A 20,265-nucleotide genomic window follows, 5' to 3' on the forward strand; every position below is an offset into this window, starting at 1 on the left:
ACGGCATTCCTGGAATCTTCACCACTGCGATTGAAGAGTAGTGAAGTTCAAGATGAAAGCAGCATCGAACAGGTACGACCTTCTGTCAGCTATGCAAATCAGAATGTCAATGGAGACAATCATGCGCATGAATGCATGGTTACCCCTATTTCCGACTTAGTGGAACTTTCCCATGAAGCTGTTGACAGTTTTTTCGAAAGCCTGAATGATATGATGTTCTCTCCGGAACAGAAATAGAGACTTTTGAGTAAACTCGCACACGGCGTTCCCTGAATTCGGCCTTCAACTTTAAAAATAAAGTCACATGAACAATTACAATCCAGTTCACGGACAGCAACTTTTTTCAGCAAGCCCCTAAAATATTTTTCTATATATTTTTTCCCGGGACACTGATTTTCTGCTTAAAGTAAGAGACTATTCCTAGAGAACTAAGATTTCTATTTTAGATACTTTATAGACTTTATAGACTTTAGCTGCCCGCTGGTATGTTCGCAATAGATTTTATGTGATGAAATGGTTTCGACTTTTTTTCTGTATAGCCATATTAAGAGCCATTTCATGTGTATTTCTCATATACCAACAATCAATAATGCATAACAATGCGTGTTCACTTTTGCATCTAATTCATAGCTTAAGTGCATACAATATATATGACTGCAATTTTTCAGTATATTTGAAAATTTCGAAATGCATTTATGTATTTTGGGGTGGTAAGGTATACACTATACTCTATAGTATGTTGTACTATGTTATACTATGCATAGATTAGTAGATATGACCATAGTTAGCGTGGAGTGGGTGTCGTGTATTTCTATAGGTTCTGATTCGATCCCCCTATTCCTGACCCTATTCTGGTTAAACTTACTAGCTAGTTAACTAACAGTCAGCCCATGAGGCAAGAAATCCCCCATGATGCAGATACCGTTATCTGACGCAGTCACACTACGGCACAGGAACGTGTTATCTGATTAGGTCATAACGCTTGAGATCTAATTAGACAAGCGATATTCCTCCAGCCCCTGATAAGGCATACGACGTTCTCATAACAAATCAAACCTATGACAACCTGGATAATCCGTGCGGCCATTGTTTTGATTTCACAGAGAACTTTAGTAAAGAATGTGCTAACGAGCAAGTCGTATGACATCTTTATTGACGTACCTATGTCCATCCTTACGTCAATCTCGGCACCTTTAAGGTATAAATATTGCCGACCTTGCCCTATGCAAACACACGCGTGGTGACAAGACGGAGCAGCCATACTTGCCGAAGCCGAGAGCAGAAGCAGACCCCGCAGGCAGCAGCCCCGCCTTCCTGACGCGCTGAGAGACGCGCTGCTATCTCAAGCCGAGAGACCCAGCACCGGCGCTTCTGGGCAGCCCTCGCAGGCAGCCTGGAATATCGAGAGCAGAGAAAGAGATACCATTCCTCATTCATCCTAAATTCCAGGTACAGAACTGAATAACCCCTCCTAGAGAATTCTTTAGTTATTCACTTGGCAAAAACAAACTTAAACTAAACTGTAACTTTCTATTCCCGCCCACGCATTAGACTTAGGTCAGGTACACGGGGTAGGCGTATTTAGAAACACCAGTTGAGTACGTTTAGTCAAATGTATATGTGTATGTAAATATATTTTAATCATTTTAAACATCATATGGCTCAGAAACCATATCAATGTTTTTACAGTATTATTTTATACTATTGCTTCTAATGTATGCACTTTACTTAACTATAAGTATTGCAATAATATCGATCCATTTCTCTTGTACGAGAAAAGAGACTGATCAATAAATAACATCTTTTATTGAACACGCCCGTCTCTTCCTTTTCTCTACATTCTGATGAGACTAAGAATGCACGTACTGACTGAGTAAAATAATTGCCTTGTGCTCACACGACTCTCGAGATTGACTCTTGATTAGGGGAGAGCAAAGTTGTCATGTTCTATGGTTGTCAGAAACTAAATCCCTTCTTGTCTAATCAGGGGAGTTCATCCTTCCTTGAACATTCGAGAAAGTTTCTAGCGAACTCTGAGCTTAGCTGGCAAACCCAAAAATTAAGTCTAGTATCGACAGTAGTAGACCTAGTTAACGTCTGGCCTAGGCCTTTACTGCTGTAGGTACTATTCCAATGCGCAGAGCCTATTGGGAAAATAGGAGCTACACTACAGTTCAAGGCATATTATTTAATAGGGGAATTTCCTTTTGGATAATTAATTTTTATAACAATGATTTTCATTCTGTTCCAAATATGCATTTTATAAATGTGATTAGATTTATTGCATCTATTGGAAAATCCAAAGACTCTTTCAAGTCAGTAGGAATCTGTCTGGGGGCGATTTTAATGCTAAGCTATCTTACTCATGGTCAAGCGAATATTCACACAGCAGCAGACAAACATGCAATAGGGGTAGAGAGCTAATGGACCATTTGAACACCCTTAACTTAATTAATGTTATAGAAATTGATGCAACTACAAAAGATAATGCCTCCCTTGAACCGACATTCAGAGGGAGGGGCTGTTCATCTACAATTGATAATGATTTTTATCTCCCCGGCTTTTGAAGCAAGCTTGCTTAAAGCCGAAATTATGGCCACAATCTTTGGGGACCATAACCCAATACAAGTAACGTTACGGATGTCTCCAGTTCCAACGCCTCAGACAGAATATGATGCTGGAGATCTATCACCATCCACAGATAACCGCAGGCTGGTATGGCGAGGCATTAATAACGCAGACCTATTCAGTTCTATGGTTAGGGGAAACATGAATCTTATTAACATCTGCTTAGAGGCCCTGTTCCACACCCAGTGGCTATCAGCGCCTTTACCGAACTCAGTGGAGCCATTAAATCCTTGCTGTCTAAACCCATTTGTACAGTACTGCGCGAACCTAGATGGTTCAATCAGGAGTGCTCAATTGCCAACAGGAAGCTCCGCAAGGCCCTATCTCAAAACCCTAGGTGTGATGATTTGGTCAAGTCCTTAAGGTTGACATATAAGCAGGCTATTGCTACTAGGAAGGAACAGTTATTAGGTGAGCACTGGGATGCACTCATTAATGCTGCCAGCTTAAATAATTCCCAAAGTTGGTAAGGACGTGAAACAGGCTGTTAATGGAGGACTGTGGGGACGACACATATATCAGGATGTCGTCGGCATACAGAGAGATCTTGTCCACAGTCTCGTCGCTCCAGCGTAGGCCTCTGATGGAGACATCTGCGCGGACCCAGTGAGCCAAAGGCTCCAGGGTGAGGGTGAACAACAGGGGGGAGAGGGGGCAAACCTACCCGGTGCCTCGATGAAGAGGAAACTTCCGGGATACAAAATTATTAACCCGGACCTGATCCAAGAGGTCCGTATACAAAAGACGCACCCATCCGATGAAGTGTGGTCCAAAGCCGAAGCAGTGGAGGACCTCGAACAGGTATGGCCATTCGATCGAGTCGAACGCCATCGCTGCGTCGAGGGATAATATAGCAGCATCTTGAGACAAAGTGGGTTGACGGCTCAACATGTTTTGCACTCTGCGGAGATTCAGCGCTGTGTTGCGGCCCGGGAGAAAACCAGATTGATCGTCGTGTATCAGGGAAGGGAGCACCAGGAGAAGACGAGTAGCTAGTAGTTTTGCCAGGACCTTGGCCCCAGCACTGATTGAGGAGATCGGCCGATAGGAGCTACAGACAGTGGGAGGCCTGGCAGGTTTTAGAATGACCGCGATCGAGGCCAGTCTTTGGTCGAGAGGGAGAACACCAAGTTCTAGGCTCTACGTAAACATATTCAAGAGATGGGGAATTATGTCAGGGATCATCCCTTTCAGAAATTCCACAGGGACTCCGTCGGGGCCCATAGCCTTGCCGGAGTTCACAGCGAAGAGCGCCGTAGTGAGCTCATCTGCGGAGATGTCGGCATCTAAGGCAAGCCGATCTGATTCCGAGATGGTCGGGAGACGCATCTCCTCCAACAATTGTCTGGATTCAGCGGACGAATAGCCGTTGCCAGCTGTATAGACCTGTTCGAGGTGGTCGGCAAATGCCTCCACAATATCTTGGGGATCCACCACCACAGATCCATCTGGTCTAGTTATGGAAGACACCCATCTAGATCCCTGGTCTCGACGCTCCAACCATGCAAGCATCTTGCCAGCACAATCCCCAAACTCAAAGACCCGATGACGCGTGTGGAGCAGCCGCGCCTGTGCCTTCTCCTGGGCCAGCGCCCTATAGATCAGTTGTTGGGCACAGAGACGAGCGGCAGAGGAATCCGAGGGCGCCGCATTATGGGACGCCTCAAGATTGACGAGGTCTGTTTCTGCCTGCGTGATTTGCTCGGCATGTTTACGCAGATAACTCGTCTTAAGGGCTAGTGCTTCACCCTTCACAACTGCCACGTATGCCTCCCAAAGCGTAACCGCCGAGTCGACTGAGCCAACGTTTTCATCAAAATATAGTTCAGTACGCTCCCACAACGCCTCTCTAATGTCTGGAATCTGCAAGAGCCAGGGATTGATAACAATAGGTCCCCGCACCATCTGGCGATTATAGGTGAGGTCCACCACAAGTGGAGAGTGATCGGAAATACCACGAGGGAGACCTCTCGGGCGGACGAAGTAACCGATGTCTGCGATGGGGCAAAATAGATAGTCAATTCTGGACATACTATTGTGTGCATTAGAGTAGTGCGTGAAATATGGTGTGTCCGGATAGTGAAGGCGCCAAAAGTCTGCTAGCCCCAAGGCATGGGAGAAGTCAGCCAAATCCGAGCTCTGACGGTGCGATCCTCTCCTGGGCCTACGGTCCAGGTCATCACACATTGTGTTGTTAAAATCCCCTCCAATTATGAGTGTACACGGGGATAGGCGTAACAATTGAGTGCCCAGTTCATTAAGGGATTCTCGTATTAAAGTTGGCGGGAGGTACGCATAAATGATGTTCAAGGGATGCCCCTCCCAGGTAGCCTCTACTAAGGCAAAGCGGCCCAGGGGGTCAGCCCAGCACCGTGAGTGAGTGAGTGCAAGAGTTTTCCTAACTAAAATCGCGGTACCTCGGGACCCAGAGGTGAACTCCGCGTGGACCAGAAGCTTATAGCCCCCCCTCTGTAACGCCTTACAGGTGTTGCCGACCAAATGTGTTTCTTGCAACAAAACAATGTCGGGGGAGTGGCGCCTAAGGAACTGAAGGACCAAACTTCGTTTTATTTTATGACCTAAACCATTAACGTTCCATGTGAGGATAGTAAGGGAACTAGAAAGTAAATGAGCCATGACTGTAAGAGTGGGAGGTCAAGGTGATGGATCGTCCGGGAAGAAACCACCTGTAGCGGCCATGCCCGGGACCCCTCTGAACATGGGACCAATTAGAGCATGCGTTCCCCTGGAACTGAGTAACAGACCGGGCATCAAGCCATGCAACATGGACTCTTGGACAACCAAAAAAGGAAGACTAAAGACAACTCTGCTGAAGACACAGGGATAGACGAATGAGACTAGATGAGCAAAGGAAACTCTGCTAAGGACAAAAGCGAACAACATACTAGCAACAAAACATTGCCAAACTCCCCCACCCCACACCCCTTCCCCCCACCCTGCTTCCCTGCCCGCGGATTCAGAACTATCCACACCCCAACTAGGCAGAGTGCCTGTCGCCCTCCCACTCGTAATTGGGGTACTGGGTGAGCCGCCAGTGCCACTTGCCCGGCGCAATGAAACCTTATAGATATAGTACACTTGTAAGATCGTAACAGAAAACATATGCAACATTCACATAATAGAAAAGTTACTTGTCAGTCAGCTGGTGCGGCCCGATCTCGGCCGAAGGAAACAGGACCCAGAAACAGAAGTCAATACGACAGGAGGAAGTCAGTTGCCTCGGGCAGCCGCTGCAATCGCCAAGGAGCCGTGTATCAGAGACCACAGCTTATATTGAGACGGTCCGCCTCAGCAGGGGGATGTCACTCCACTCCATCCAGAGTACCTGTGAAGAGTTCCTGACTCTCTGGCATATGGTCTTCTCGTGCGGATTCATCTAGCGTAGAGCGGTTCTGCGGAGAGCCTCCGACCCTAAGCCAGCCCTCCAGCCAGTCCCACACCTCCTCCGGCGAGAGAAAGAACCATGTTTTCCCATCCATCTCGACGCGTAGTTTAGCGGGGAAGAGCATGGAGTATTTGATGCCCTTGTCTCGCAACGCCCTTTTGACCTCCAGGAAGCTACGACGCCTTGCCTGCACTTTTACCGTGAAATCCGGGAACATGGAGATGCGAGTGTTTTCTAAAAGAAGAGGCGGGCCGGATCTTGCAGCCTGAAGAATAGCGTCTCGGTCTCTAAAGTTGAAGACCCTCGCGATGATAGGGCGGGGGAGGGCCCCCAGCTTGGGTTTACCGCTCGGGATCCTGTGCCCCCTCTCAATGGAGAAGTAACTCGAGAGCTGCTTCGGTTTAAGGTGCTTCGTAACCAGGGATTCCACAAATAGGTCGGCTGAGGGCTCCTCCAGTCTCTCCGGAACACCTAGGATACGGATGTTGTTCCGTCTCGCCCTCCCTTCATAGTCGTCCAGCTGTTCGCTCATCTGCTTTTGTTGTTTCTGAAGCTGCGTGACTTGCTGCTGAAGCGTTGATATATCATCAATCAGGGCCGCCGTCTGGACCTCCACGTCTTTAACTTTAGTGTCCATTTTACGCAAGTCAGCACGCAGGAGAGTCACCTCAATAACTAACTAAACACTGAGGGTGTCAATTCGGGTCTCAAGAGAGGAGCGGACCCCAGCGATGGCCTCCATTACATCCTCCAGGGTGAGCGTCTTTGCCCCCTGCGAGGGGGACGCAGGCTTCGGATCTCCCGGGGGGGAGGGGCAGTCTCCCTGTTCTCCCCCCTGGTGCCCCAAGAGTTCTTGGTAATCTGTCTCTAATTTGGGGGTCTTGACCCCTAGCCGGACGCCATCCTACTAACTTGGCGGAAACCCAAAGCAGTCGGGGCGAGGCGGAACCAAGGTAGAGGATGGAGAACAGCACTCACCCACGGCGTCGGATCCAATCAGAAGTCCACTCCACAGCACCGCTGGAGCCACTCGCCGCGGCACCAGCAAGGCACACCACGCGGGTGTTCACAGGCACAGGCCGCCTCTGCGTCTAAGGGTTCCCAACGCAGAGTGTGAGGCAACTCAGGAAGATCCACGGGGCACACGGGGCGGCCCCAAAAGAGTTCAAGCCCGCCTGCGTGGAAGAGCAACAGGTCTCTGTGGAGCCGCAGTGTAACAGTGGGGTCAGGATGGGAGGGCCGCCACCCAGGTGCAGAATGGAGGCGCCGACTGCCAGGGCACTGAGGGACGCAACGCCAGGAGGGCCACCCCCGCAGCCGAGCAGGGTCAAAGAACAGAAAAATTGCGGCGTGTACAGTAGGTAAGTATCCAATTCTCCCCACGCAGGATCAAATGCAGTCCTGGTCTCCAGTGGACATCACAACTCCGGAGACATCTCCTCAGAGGAGGCCCAACGCAGGGTCGGTGAGGACAAGAACGCGCCAGGGCCCCCGGGGCACTCCCCTCGCAACTCAAATTCAAGCCCAACCCACAGACTGCAAGCGGGGGAGGCCTCAGGACTCCACGGGGCAAAAGGAGGGCTCACCTGAGCTCCAAAGATGATGGGCCCCAAAGCTGCGGCGTCAATTGGGTGGCGCCCCGACACTCATGCAATCTCCACGGCACCTCCCCCAATTAGGCCCAGTACAGCTGAAAAGGCACTCAATATAGGTCGATCTCGTCCCGGCCGGGCGGAGAGGAGGTCTACAGAGCTAGGTGCGAACCGGAGCTTCACTAATGGCGGGCCTCAAAGCCGGGGCGTCGCGTAATTGTCGCCCTGGCACAAAAGCGATATCCACTGCACTTCCTCCTCAGGTCAGGGATATCCTTTACAGTCTCTCAGGGGGCCTGCCTCAGCACGGCAGGGCAGAGAGCCGGCCCGGTGGGCGGCGGGGAGGCGAGACGGGTTCAGGCTCCAGTCCAGGTCTCTCCACACCCAGCCGAGATCGCTCAGGAGGCCGGTCAGTGCTCCGACGTAGCCGCCATCTTGTGGACCCCGGGGGACCTCTCGAAATCGGGCTCCACCTGCCTCCGAGGAGCCTCGACAGGGCCAACACCTCGCACAATCAGGTTCCGGACGGGGTACTCCCCTATGGCAGATGGGTCCCCAGTCTGCAAACGGATCTATGAGGCGGATCGTCGGGCAAGGGTCGGGAGTCGTGCTAGCAAGTGACCATTTCCGCCGGCTGTCGGCCACGCCCCCCCTTCTTTCATTCTTGATCCACACAGCCAACGTGCTTCACACCAAAGGGCTTCATCAGGGCAGTTAAAAACAACAGATCAATGATCATAAATACCTATCTCACATGAGATCATGAACCCTTCACCATAAGTGCAATAGTGGAAATGTTCTTGAGCCAGAAAAGAAACAGTGCTTCTGATGGTGCACAACACATGACAGCAACGGCCATGAGAACACCCACACAAGAAACCAAAACGAAAAACCAAGACTCTTGTGAAGTGATGAACAAAAACAGAGAGTATTAGGACCCAAATTACCTATTCCAATAAAAAGCACATCTAATCAGTCTTTGTGAGGTTAGGAAAAAAACCCATATAACAACAACCATTAAATGAGTGTCTTTACCCATTTAGTTGCACAACACATTAGGTGATCCCAACTAACTATCTGGGTCACAGCCAGGGAGAAAAGCCAGTTCGGCACAAAAACCAACTCCACAAGTCATATATTAGACCTGTATTTTTGTTGAAACTCAACACCAGTGACTTGGTGAAGTTTAAAACACATCAACCATAAATTCCAATGATTTTTTATTTACCTGAAGTGGAAACCTTTATTCCACGTGCCTTGCAAGACGATGGATAGTCCACCAAAACACAATTCAAAAACAGAAATCCTGGAGCAGAAAAGAAGCAGTCTCTGTTACGACCACAACCATCATCTTTTTACTTAATCATTAGTAGCACGGCTTAGATATTCGCCATCCTATGTCCAGTATATATGACCCAAAACACCAAATAGCAACTTCGTATACCTTGTCAGGTTAGACCTTTCTGCGCAGTATCAACAATTCGGATCCTTGCTTGCTAGTTGGCCGTTTCAGGCTCCAGACAAGTTTAGTGGAAGTCACTATCTCTTCAGTTCGTTCTGTGAAGCAAAATGAATGAGCCATCATTAAGAAAACATCTTCTAGTATTAACTATGACGTTTGCATCTCACCGTGCACGAAAAAAGAGATTCTCCTTACATATTATGTCAGGAAAACCAATATCCCGTTCAGATAGCACTGTGCACGTGACATGATTCTCCTCGCATGCATGTTCAGAGAACCAATATCTGAGAAACTCATTTACGTATAGCGCTGGTATCCCTCACCCTCACACCCTCAGAACCCACACCCCCTCACCCTCACACACCCCCTCACCCTCACACCCCCTCGCCCTCACTCTCCCTCACACCCTCACCCTCACACACCCTCACTCACCCTCACACCCTCACACCCCTCTCAGCCTCTCTCACCCTCACACCCTCACCCCCCACTCCCTCACACCCTCACACACCTTCACTCACCCTCACACACCATCTCACCCTCACACACCCTCTCACCCTCACACACCCTCTCACCCCCTCACACTCACACCCCCTCACATCATGCCTCACACTGCTGCACTCCACACTGCTGCATGCCTCACACTGCTGCACGCCACACACTACTGCATTACTCCTACTGCTGCCCACCTCACACTGCTACCCGCCTCACACTGCTGCATGCCTCACACTGCTGCACACTGCTGCACGCCTCACACTGCTGCATGCTGCACACTGCTGCACGCCACACACTGCTGCACGCCTCACACTGCTGCACGCCTCACACTGCTGCACGCCTCACACTTCTGCATGCCTCACACTGCTGCACACTGCTGCATTACTCACCCTGCTGCATGCTGCACACTGCTGCATGCTGCACACTGCTGCACGCCACACACTGCTGCACGCCTCACACTGCTGCACGCCTCACACTGCTGCACTCCTCACACTTCTGCATGCCGCACACTGCTGCACACCGCACACTGCTGCACGCCACACACTGCTGCAGGCTGCACACTACCGCACAACTCACACTGTTGCACGCCTAACACTGCTGCACGCCTCACACTGCTACACGCTGCACACTGTTGCATTACTCATACTGCTGCATGCCACATACTGCTGCATGCCACACACTGCTGCATGCCACATACTGCTGCACGCCACACACTGCTGCACGCCACACACTGCTGCACGCCACACACTGCTGCACGCCGCACACTGCTGCACGCCGCACACTGCTGATTGTGCTATGTTAGGGACGAATACCCATATGTGGGCTGTGCGCCATATTAATTTTTTCTTCATAGAATTTGGTCTGTGCTTGGATCATCTCCCTATGATATTGTCTAATAGCTGCCTTATATTGACTTTTGATGGAGGGATCATAGTTTTTTCTCCACACCCTTTCCATTCTTTTACATGATTTTTTTGTCAGAATTAATTGCTTATTGAACCATGGGGCTTTAATCCTAACTTCAAGCTTACTTTGTCTGGTTTTCTGTGGGTGTTGGGCTGCAACTTTGTTGAGCCACTCAGCCCAAATCTTGTTGGCCTCTTCTACGTCATCTGTCAGGCTTGGTCCTCTAATTCAATCCTTACGTTGTCAGGTAGGGATTTTGGCCATTTATTCTTAATCCCGGTTACTTTTTGTGTGGTGTGTCGAGCCTGTGGATTTTCCAGTGTAAACGGGATGAAATAAAGGTCCGACTAGGGCATTGCTATAGGGGTCCCTACTTCTAGCTTAGGGTCATTTGAAACAAGCATTGGCGTAACCAATAGGTCTCGCCTTTGGAACCTTATAAGTGTTTAGCCATGCATAAGTTGATGCTGTTGCACCAAGGATATTGTGCTGCATAACTAAATACTTATAATGTTCCAAAAGCGAGACCTATTGGCTATGCAAGTGCTTGTTTAGTGTTGCACTGGTGTTTCCTTTGGTACAGTGCTATACACTGTATTTTAAAATAGGGTTAATACATTTAATCAAATAAACGTTGCCCGTGCAAGATCGTTTCCTACTGTTTTTGTAGTGTTGCTCTGGTGTTTCCTTTTTAATTATTAAAACATGTTTTTGTGTCAAGGATCAGAGCGGCAGTGGAAAAATACAGTGAATCATGCCCTCTAATAGTGCATGTAAAAATGGCATGAATGCTGTGCACTAGCATGCTGAAGGCACCATCTATGCATATTTGTAATTCTGAGGAGATATGATTTTATTCTACTCTGACTCGTGTTCCAGGCGAACCCTAGAACGAGTCTACACTAACTGTTTATTGCTCATTTTAAACTAATAAAGAGATTGAACTGGAGGACTCTGAGACTCTGAAAATGCATCTCTGCCACGAACGAGACCTCTCTGGTTGTTTACTCGGAAGCAGGAGCAAATCTTGCAACAATACCTAAACTCCCGACAGTCATCTTCAAAAGTCTGAGTACAAAAAAAGCTTGCAAAAACTAGTTTCTTTACAGGTGCTTGTTGTTGTCCTAGATATTCATGTATGCATGCGTATCTGCGGTGGCTGTCCTTAAGTGGCATTTTGTTAACTATTCAAAAGTGTACTCAAAGCGAGCTCTGGCTGATGCTTGCGCATCCACGGAGCCATCGTTAAATGAACAGGTTTTGATTAAGTAAAGCACATTCAAATATTCTACCTGTAGATGTGCGTGCATCAGTGGTAGGAGCGATCTTTGATGAGATTTGTTAAAGCAAGTGCCATTTGAAGATGCAAGTAGTGCATGCGTGCACTTGCGGCACGTTAGAATGTCAGCGTGCGTGTGCACGCAGCCAGCTCTTTTTGGAAGCACATACTCGTGCTTGTGGCGCGTCCCTGCTTGCTCCCGCAAGGCGGATGCCGCCAGAAGCACGAGTATGTGCTTCCAAAAAGAGCAGAGCAACGGCTAAAGGTCCTCTTAAGCAGCGCATGCGCACTGAGTATGCGAGACCTAAAAATGGCATCCAGTATGGTACCCTTTACATGGGTGCTTGTGTTTATCAGTTGTTTCAGTTGCATGGCCTCCATGTCATGAATTAATCTAACTGCTGTGATAGGTTCATCCAGATGGAAGTTTAAGTCCCCCAATAATGTAATGGAGCTCTTGCTGGCCACCATGTCTGCTATTAAGCTGGGAAATTCCTCTAGGAATGGAGTGGGGGGACCTTGGGGGTCTATAGAGCAGAGTGCCTGAAAACGAGTTATTAGCTGATGTTTTAGGCTGAATTGTACAGTTTCACTGTTGGTGGTGGCAACGGACGATATCATGCATTCTTAGTAGTTTTTGTAAATGATTGCTACCCCGCCTCCCGTTTTTCCCATCCTATCTTGTCTTTGGATAAGGAAATCTGGGGTTAGTCCTTGGATTATGTCAGGGGCAGACCAGTCATTCAACCACGTTTCAGTAACGAAGAGAATGTCAAGTTCTTCATTCTCTATTAGCATTATGATTTCTGTGGTGTGTGCTGGCAAGGATCTACTATTAATAAGTCCCATTTCCCATTGCTCATTCCTTGTGGGCCTATCTAGTTGTAGTTGCCCTTCAATCTTGTCTGAGTTAAACTTAGTCCGGCAGAGAGGGCATGACATCTTCTTCCCTATCAAGCTTGTAGGCGCTAGAGTAATCTCACATTGGACTCTACCGGAGTATCTCAATGAGAGCAATAATGCTCTATCATATGTGATGAGCTTACCGTTTTCTGGGTTGAATCCGGCATGGTTCCTTGCCCATGACCGTGTCCGGACGCAGACGGACTTGTCATAGGCGCGCCAGCAGCGTGCCGCTGCCCGTCCGTGCTGCGGGCACCATAAGTAGGCTTTTGCTTAACTCAGTGGTTCCCAAAGTGTGCGCCGCAGCACCCTGGTGCGCCGTGATTAGAAGCCAGGGGCGCCGCGGCGCAGGATGTGGGTCGTGGAAATTGCAGTCGCAATTCCTCCCCCTCCTTTGTGCTGCCAGGTCACGTGATCCTCTTGAAGTGTTCGCTTGACTAGCTGACGGTCCTTGCATATGACACGCAGGGCTTCCACCGCTCGGTTCCTGGGGGAACAACACTCAGCTGCAACTCAACCAAGCATGGGCTTTCCGGCTGACTGAGCTCCAATCAAAATCTCGTGAAACGGAACTGCATCAGTAAGAAAGGTATGTCTATTGTCCCCCATCCCGAGGGACCTATGTCTAAGAGACCTGTTGAAGTCTATTTCGCAGTGCTGGGGGTTATTACTAATTCGTCCCCTCGTATTCATTTTTAGATCTCTGGAGCCTTTGATTTTTGCCAGCCCAAGTTTATGAAAATAGGACAATGGCTGATTTATTAAATGTGGGATTCCTTTCTCGTATCATATAGCGCAACCTCGACCCGAAGGTATTGGAGCGCTTTACGTCAGCACCAATTTCAGTACACAAGGGCACATTATTTTGTGTGTGTTTTTACAAGTGTCCTGAGTTTTGACTCATTGTACAGGGGCACTGGCACAGGTGGAGGAGCGGGTGGGGTGCCTACTAGTGACATGAGTTTTGGCATATTGTACCGAGACACTGACACACTGATGAATGGGTGGAGCGCTACAAGTGGCACGTGTTGTGGCACATGGTACCGGACACTGCACGTGTGGGTGGGGAGCCTACTAATGGCCTAGGTTTTGGCATATTGTACACTACATGGGGCACTAGCACTTGTGAATGAATGGTTGAAGTGCCAAGTCGTGACCTGGACTTTGGCACCTTGTATATGAGCACTGCTCCTGTGCAGGGATAGGTGAAATGCTTTCCAGTGGCCTGAGTTTTGGCACTTTGTTCATTGGCACTGGCCCATGTGGAGGATGTTTCATATGAACGACTGCATAAGTAAGTGCTCCTTGTTTCTGGAGACCATTGTTGATAAGTTAGTATTAACTCTCCATATTACTAGTGCTGATTTTTGCCTAATTGTGTTTTCAGCCACTAAACCACGTCCCTTTCTGAGTTTGGAGCCTGAGGGTCAGGAACCATGGTGGAGAGTGTTGGGTGGGTACAGGGTCAGAGGCCTGGTGGAGAGCGTTGCGAAGAAGGGGGCCGGGTCAGGGTCCTGGTGGAGAGCGTTGGGTGTGTGGGTGGAGGGTCAGGGGCCAGGTGGAGAGCGTTGGGTGGGTGCAGGGTCAGGGGTCTGGTGGAGAGCGCTGGGTGGGTACAGGGTCAGAGGCCTGGTGGAGAGCGTTGGGTGGGTGCGGGGTCAGGGGCCTGGTGGAGAGCGTTGGGTGGGTGGGTGGGTTTTAGGGTCAGGGGCCTGGTGGAGAGCGTTGGGTGGGTGCAGGGTCAGGGGCCTGGTGGAGAGCGTTGGGTGGGTGCAGGGTCAGAGGCCTAGTGGAGAGTGTTGGGTGGGCACCTTATGCCCTGTAGTGATGGCTACTCTCTGAATCCTTCATCACGCCTAGGCTTGATTCTTCATGTAGACCGGTGGTTTCCAAAGGGGTGCTGCGGCACCCCGGTGCACGGGTAAAAAGATGGTGGGGAGCCACAGCCAACTGCTAATTAGGTCAAGGGAGCCACGGGTCAAAAAAGTTTGGGAACCACTGGCTTAACTACTAGAGCGCTGACCTGTTCCTCGCTCCCCACGAGGTCGAGTCCTCTCAGCTGTGCTCACTGGTCCTGCCCCGCCCAGCTCCCGTTCTACTGTTCGACGTAAGTCAGGCTTCCCCACAGTGCGTTAGCATTCAATTCAATTTCAGTTTAAAAAAACATTTGTTTCAAAAAGCTTAAATTTAAGATTGTCTTAGAAGCATTCAGAGTAATTTTAAAAGCGATACATTCAATCATTCAAAATACTCTGGCTTAGAAATACTGGGCAAACAAGCAAGTTCTCAGTTATTACTCTCTGGTACCGTGTGTCTGACGTGTCAGTTTCTCTGATTCTTCCTGTTTCTCTTGTTAAGCCATGGCAGCTTCTTGAACTGTGCAGGATGTGAGCATCTTGAAGGGCGGCCCCAGCTCTACCCCGCCCACTCCCCCCAAAGAACGCGCTATGGCTTAGCAAGAGAATCAGGAAGAATCTGATCCAAGCCTCTTGTCACCATACATTAGGAATAAACAGACTCGCTGAATAAATGTTGCAAAAATGTAACAGACTTACTCAGTAACCAAGAATGACTCAGCGAGCCTGTCTGCTCTGACACTTCTGGAGAGATAGGGAGGATTAGCAGAATGAGCAGCATTTACTCCCATGGGACCAACTAGAGTAAAGGAGATACAGCGGCCCCGGCTCAACCCTGCCCCCTGGGCTGTTGCCAGGGAGGATCTAGATCAGTGATACTCAAAGTACGGCCCGGGGGCCACACATGGCCCTCCAGGTCTTTACATGCGGACCCCGGTCAGCAGCAGCACTGGGCTGCCGTTTACTTGACATGAAAAAGAAACGTACATATACAGCAAACACTTATTTAAAGGTTAATTGCAGTTAGGAAAGGAGGTAACTAGGCCTTTAACTTTAGGAACACCTTCATTCTTAAAGGCAGCCACTAGATATTCATGCTTTGTTTCCCTACCCCGACTTTACACCCCGCTGGCATCAGTGCGGCCCTCGGTCACACCACAGACCAAACTTTGCGGCCCCCGGGAAAATGTTTGTGAGTACCCGTGACCTAGATCATCAAAAGGCGGGAGTAGTTAGACACGAGGATGAAACAGAAGCTTGCATCTCTAAAAGGCACAAAAGGGAACCAATGAAAACAAGCATTGGCATAGCCAATAGGTCTCGCCTTTGGGACCTTATACATGTTTAGCCATGTAACAGTTGATGTTGTTGCACCAAGGATATTGTGCTGGATAACTAAACACTTATAAGGTCCCAGAGGCGAGACCTACTGGCGATGCCAATGCTGGTTTACCTGATGGGCATTGGCTGACCGCTGCCTGGTTACTGAGGCCCTAGTGAGGTTGAGACATATGTGGGGGTGTTTTATCCTCATCAGTTGATGCTGTGCAGGCCCAGGCCCAGGTACAATGAGGCGCAGTCGGTGCTGCCTGGGAGTGCGTTCTTTCACTTTCGATTTCCGGGGCTGCCCCCCTTCACTCTGGTGAAAGCCAAAACGGGATTCAAGTCGATCTTCTCCTCACAGACTTTTGAGGTGAAACAAATGTCACCGTGTTGTGTTGTGCTTTACCTTTAAGGCTCGTGAGTGTCAGACTAGAATGCAATGATGACATCTGGAATGTAATATGTATCTATTGATTGTGGGGGCAGTTAAAGAACCACGGCGTAAAGCAACAGACGCTCCCTGGCGCTCACCTGTATTATCTACTACTTGCATTAAAGCGTATACCTCAACCTATGGCCAAGACCTTCTTTACAATTGGCGACGATTGGACTGACAGAAGAACCCTTTGGAGACTATTTACAGCTTTCGTGTAGCACCACGGCAGACAAGAATCACGGTAGTTTTAACTTTACTACGTGGGAAAAAAAAAAAAAAGAAAAGACTACTGGGACTTTTAAGCGGTAAGCGTGTAAGCGTATATCCAAACGGCATACCTCGTATGTTGAAAAAATTGTATGTTCGCATCTTGCCAGCTAAATCCCGGTAGTGCACTTTTTGAAAAGCGGCTGAGTTCCAAGCTGATGCGCGAGGAGCAACGATCCGTCTAAAAGCGCGAGTGTCTAGCGCGTGAAGCAGCAGCCGGCGTGTGAGGAAGTGACGCATGGGCGCTGGGTCACGCAGCGTAACCTTGCGCAGCGGCCATTTTGGGAAAGCATATTTAAGGAATTGAGGCTAACGCTGATGTCGCGTTTGTGAGGTATTGAAGTTAACGCTAATATCGCGTTTGTGATTACGCGATGGACTACACGCTGTGAAGACAATTAGGATTACTGGGCATAAGGAAGAATACAGGTGAGACGGTCGGGGAGCATAATAAAGAGGAGAAACGTTATACAATTGTGAAATCTTTTAAAGTATAATTTATCATATAGTTTATGGAGAGTGGAGATTCTGTGGAGAACATCATTAGTGAAAGTACTGAAGTTATAGAATACAGGATGGCACAGCAGAATTTTACCATAAATGCTCCACAACCATTTTGGGCTACGGGAACTCAACCAGAAATTAAATGGATTGAGTGGAAGGAGTATTTTATCAACTACATTGAGGCAATTGATGAGGAAAAGAAAATGAAACCAGAACAGAAAAAGAGGATTCTACTACATTGTTTAGGAGCTATTGGTCTAAAAACGTACTCTCGAATGAACAAAATTGAGGATGCGAATGTAGATGCTTTTGAAAACTGCATAAAAAACATAGATAAATATTTCGCACCAAAAGTGTGTATGGGTGTAACTAGACACAAATTCTTTCAAAGGAAACAAAACAAAACGGAAACAGTGGATGAATGGGTAGATGAATTAAAAAAGCTAGCAATTGACTGTAAATTTGGAGCTGTAAATGATGAGTTGATACGGGATCAACTTGTAATGCATAACAATAACACTACTCTACAGGATAGACTATGGGTGAATGGCGATGCACCATTGGAGGAGGTATTAGCCATTATGAGGAAAGCTGAAATGTCAGGAAGGTGTTCCTCAGTGGTAAAAGAGACTGAACTTGAGAAAACACAAGGTGCTGTTTGTAAGATTATACCACATAACAAAACTCCAACAAGATTTCAACCAAATACACAAGGAAGATGGAACACTCAACCCAATAAATTTTAAAAAAAAGACACTAGGGGAGAAGAAAGAAGATGCTATCGGTGCGATAGCAAGGAACACTTAGCATTTAGTAGGACCTGTCCTGCTATTAATAAGAAATGTGGAATTTGTGGAATGTTAGGTCATTTTTCAAAAATGTGCCGCAAACGCAGTAATGTTAAATATGTTTGGGATCAAGAAGAGGTGGTTGTTGAAGAAGAGGAAGAGAGTTTGGAATGGGTAAAGAATGTGAGGGGTAATTACGTCATCAATATATCTGATGAGACCTTAGAAGGGAAACCCTCATGTAAAGTGTCCTTGGGGGGTGTAGTGGTGGAAGTTTATGCGGATTCCGGATCACCTTACACGATTGTAAATGAGGAAGTGTGGAAGAAACATTTCATGGGGGAAATTGGTGATCAGTTGAGAAGTTCAGATATTTGTCCAGTAGGAGTTACAGGGAAAAGAATTGAGATGCTGGGCTACAGATGGCTCACATTTTGGTTTAAAGGAAGAAGCACGAGGGGAAAGTTGTACGTATCTAAAATAGGACCATCAGTTTTGGGGTGGTGGGATCAGAAAAGCTTAAGTATAATTTTGGACCCTAACAGTGAAGAAAAAGTATTGGTTGTAGATGAGGAGAGCAAGTTGAGTGTTATTTTGAGCAAGGAATTTCCAAGAGTGTTTGGTACAGTTTTGGGGAAATTAAAGGGGTTCGAACATAGAATATTACTTAAGACAAATGCGGAACCAAAGGTGCACAAAGTTAGACCCATCCCAATGTTGATTAGAGATGAGGTAAAGAGGGAATTAATAAAGAAGAATTGCACTGGCACTGAATAGTGCAAGTGTCTCCTAGGGCACAGACGAATGTGCGCTGGACTCGCCAGCTATGTTATGATCAATAAAGTTTTTCAACAAAGTCTTTTTTCTTTTTCACTTTTCATAAGTATTTTATTCATACTCATAGAAATTGTTTTTTGCAAATGTTGAGGATTTGCTTGTAGATATTATAAATGGCACCATGTGAGGTGTTATGATCAACCAACTAGGGAGACGCCACTGTTGTATGTCTAATACATCATCCGGCTACAATGTACAAAATAGTGATAGACACATCCTTTGTTTCACAGATTTCCCTGATGAAGGCCACTAGGCCGAAATGCATTGGAATGTATTTGAAATACAATTGAAAAACAAGTTGGAAGGAAAATCACAATTGTTGGGTATATAAAATTTGTGGTAAAGCAAATCCTCAACATTTGCAAAAAACAATTTCTATGAGTATGAATAAAATACTTATGAAAAGTAAAAAAGAAAAAAGACTTTGTTGAAAAACTTTATTGATCATAACATAGCTGGCGAGTCCAGCGCACATTTGTCTGTGCCCTAGGAGACACTTGCACTATTCAGTGCCAGCGCAATTCTTCTTTATTAGTTCATACTCCTGAGCGGGGAGTAATCCTAAGGAGCACGACTCACATCCTAAATTACTCGCATTAACACACGCAGTGCACGGCTGTAGGAAGGTGGCTACCTGACTATGGTTACCCCAGATTTTTTGCCTGTGTTTAGCTGGTTTTTTGACTTAGTTGACCTGGTTCCCTGCTAATCAGGGCCCCAGGCCATCTGCTCTCTCTGTAAAATGGATTCCATGTACCCTAGGTACATACCAATTGGAAATGGACTCCTTGTCAGCCCCTGTAGAATGCACTATAGGTGCACAGGGCATAGGGGCCACTAAGGCCTACCAGGGGCTGCAGCATATCTTTTGCCACCCCTGGCTGGTTCTTAAATTGACACAACTGGCTGATCACTCAGCTGGGGTAAGGTGGTGTACACACCCCTTGCTTAGATATAGTATACCTATGTCTAAACCTATATCTGGACACATGTAAACCTGTGAGCCACTCCTATAGACAGGCCTCACCAATCCTGGAGGCTGGGTGCATGGTTTTTATGTGAGATGGAGCTCTAGCATGAGCTGAGCCTGTCTGCAGCCGTCGGGAACAAATCCCTAAGCTGTTTCAGGATAATGCCATACCATATACTATTAAGTGCCTTATAATCCTCGCGGTTATTTAGCAACTCTGGTTTGGCTTTATCAAAACATGTCGTGTAAGGTGTCATACGCTTTGGAATACCATCCCCTCGCCAGTTCTGGCGACGGGGATGGCATTCCACCCCTCTAGAGGGGTAAGACATGTTACTTCACTTTAATGCGGTTGATTTCTCCAAAGGCCTTAAGATCCACAAAATGGATGCCTCTGCCACAGACAAATGTCTGGACCCCTGGAGCTGACCGAAACCCAGTCAAGGGGGTCCTGGACAAAGGGTTTCCTGTCACAGGAGGGTGTCACCGCCCTCCAGACAGGAGATAGTGTATTGTAGCAGGGAGGTTTGAAAGAAACCAGACACTGCCTGGGGCGCACAAGGCTGCCCCTTGCATAATCCGGCCAAACCGGTTCTGGGGCACTCCAGCCCTCGTG

The 20,265-nt window shown here is 47.9% G+C and overlaps 1 protein-coding gene across 3 annotated transcripts in view; it reads right to left on the reverse strand.

The window, feature by feature from the left end:
• Window positions 1-9,186, reverse strand: part of LOC144806644 (uncharacterized) — a 352,101-nt gene extending 342,915 nt beyond the window's left edge. For all 3 annotated transcript variants that reach the window (XR_013605865.1, XR_013605864.1, XR_013605863.1), the window contains exon 1: window positions 9,071-9,186. The gene's annotated coding sequence lies outside the window, so the exon portion shown is untranslated. The remainder of the gene's footprint in view (window positions 1-9,070) is intronic.
• Window positions 9,187-20,265: the final 11,079 nt, after the last annotated feature.

This window comes from Lissotriton helveticus, unplaced genomic scaffold, assembly GCF_964261635.1.
Source record: "Lissotriton helveticus unplaced genomic scaffold, aLisHel1.1 SCAFFOLD_590, whole genome shotgun sequence".
NCBI classification, from domain to species: Eukaryota; Metazoa; Chordata; class Amphibia; order Caudata; family Salamandridae; genus Lissotriton; species Lissotriton helveticus.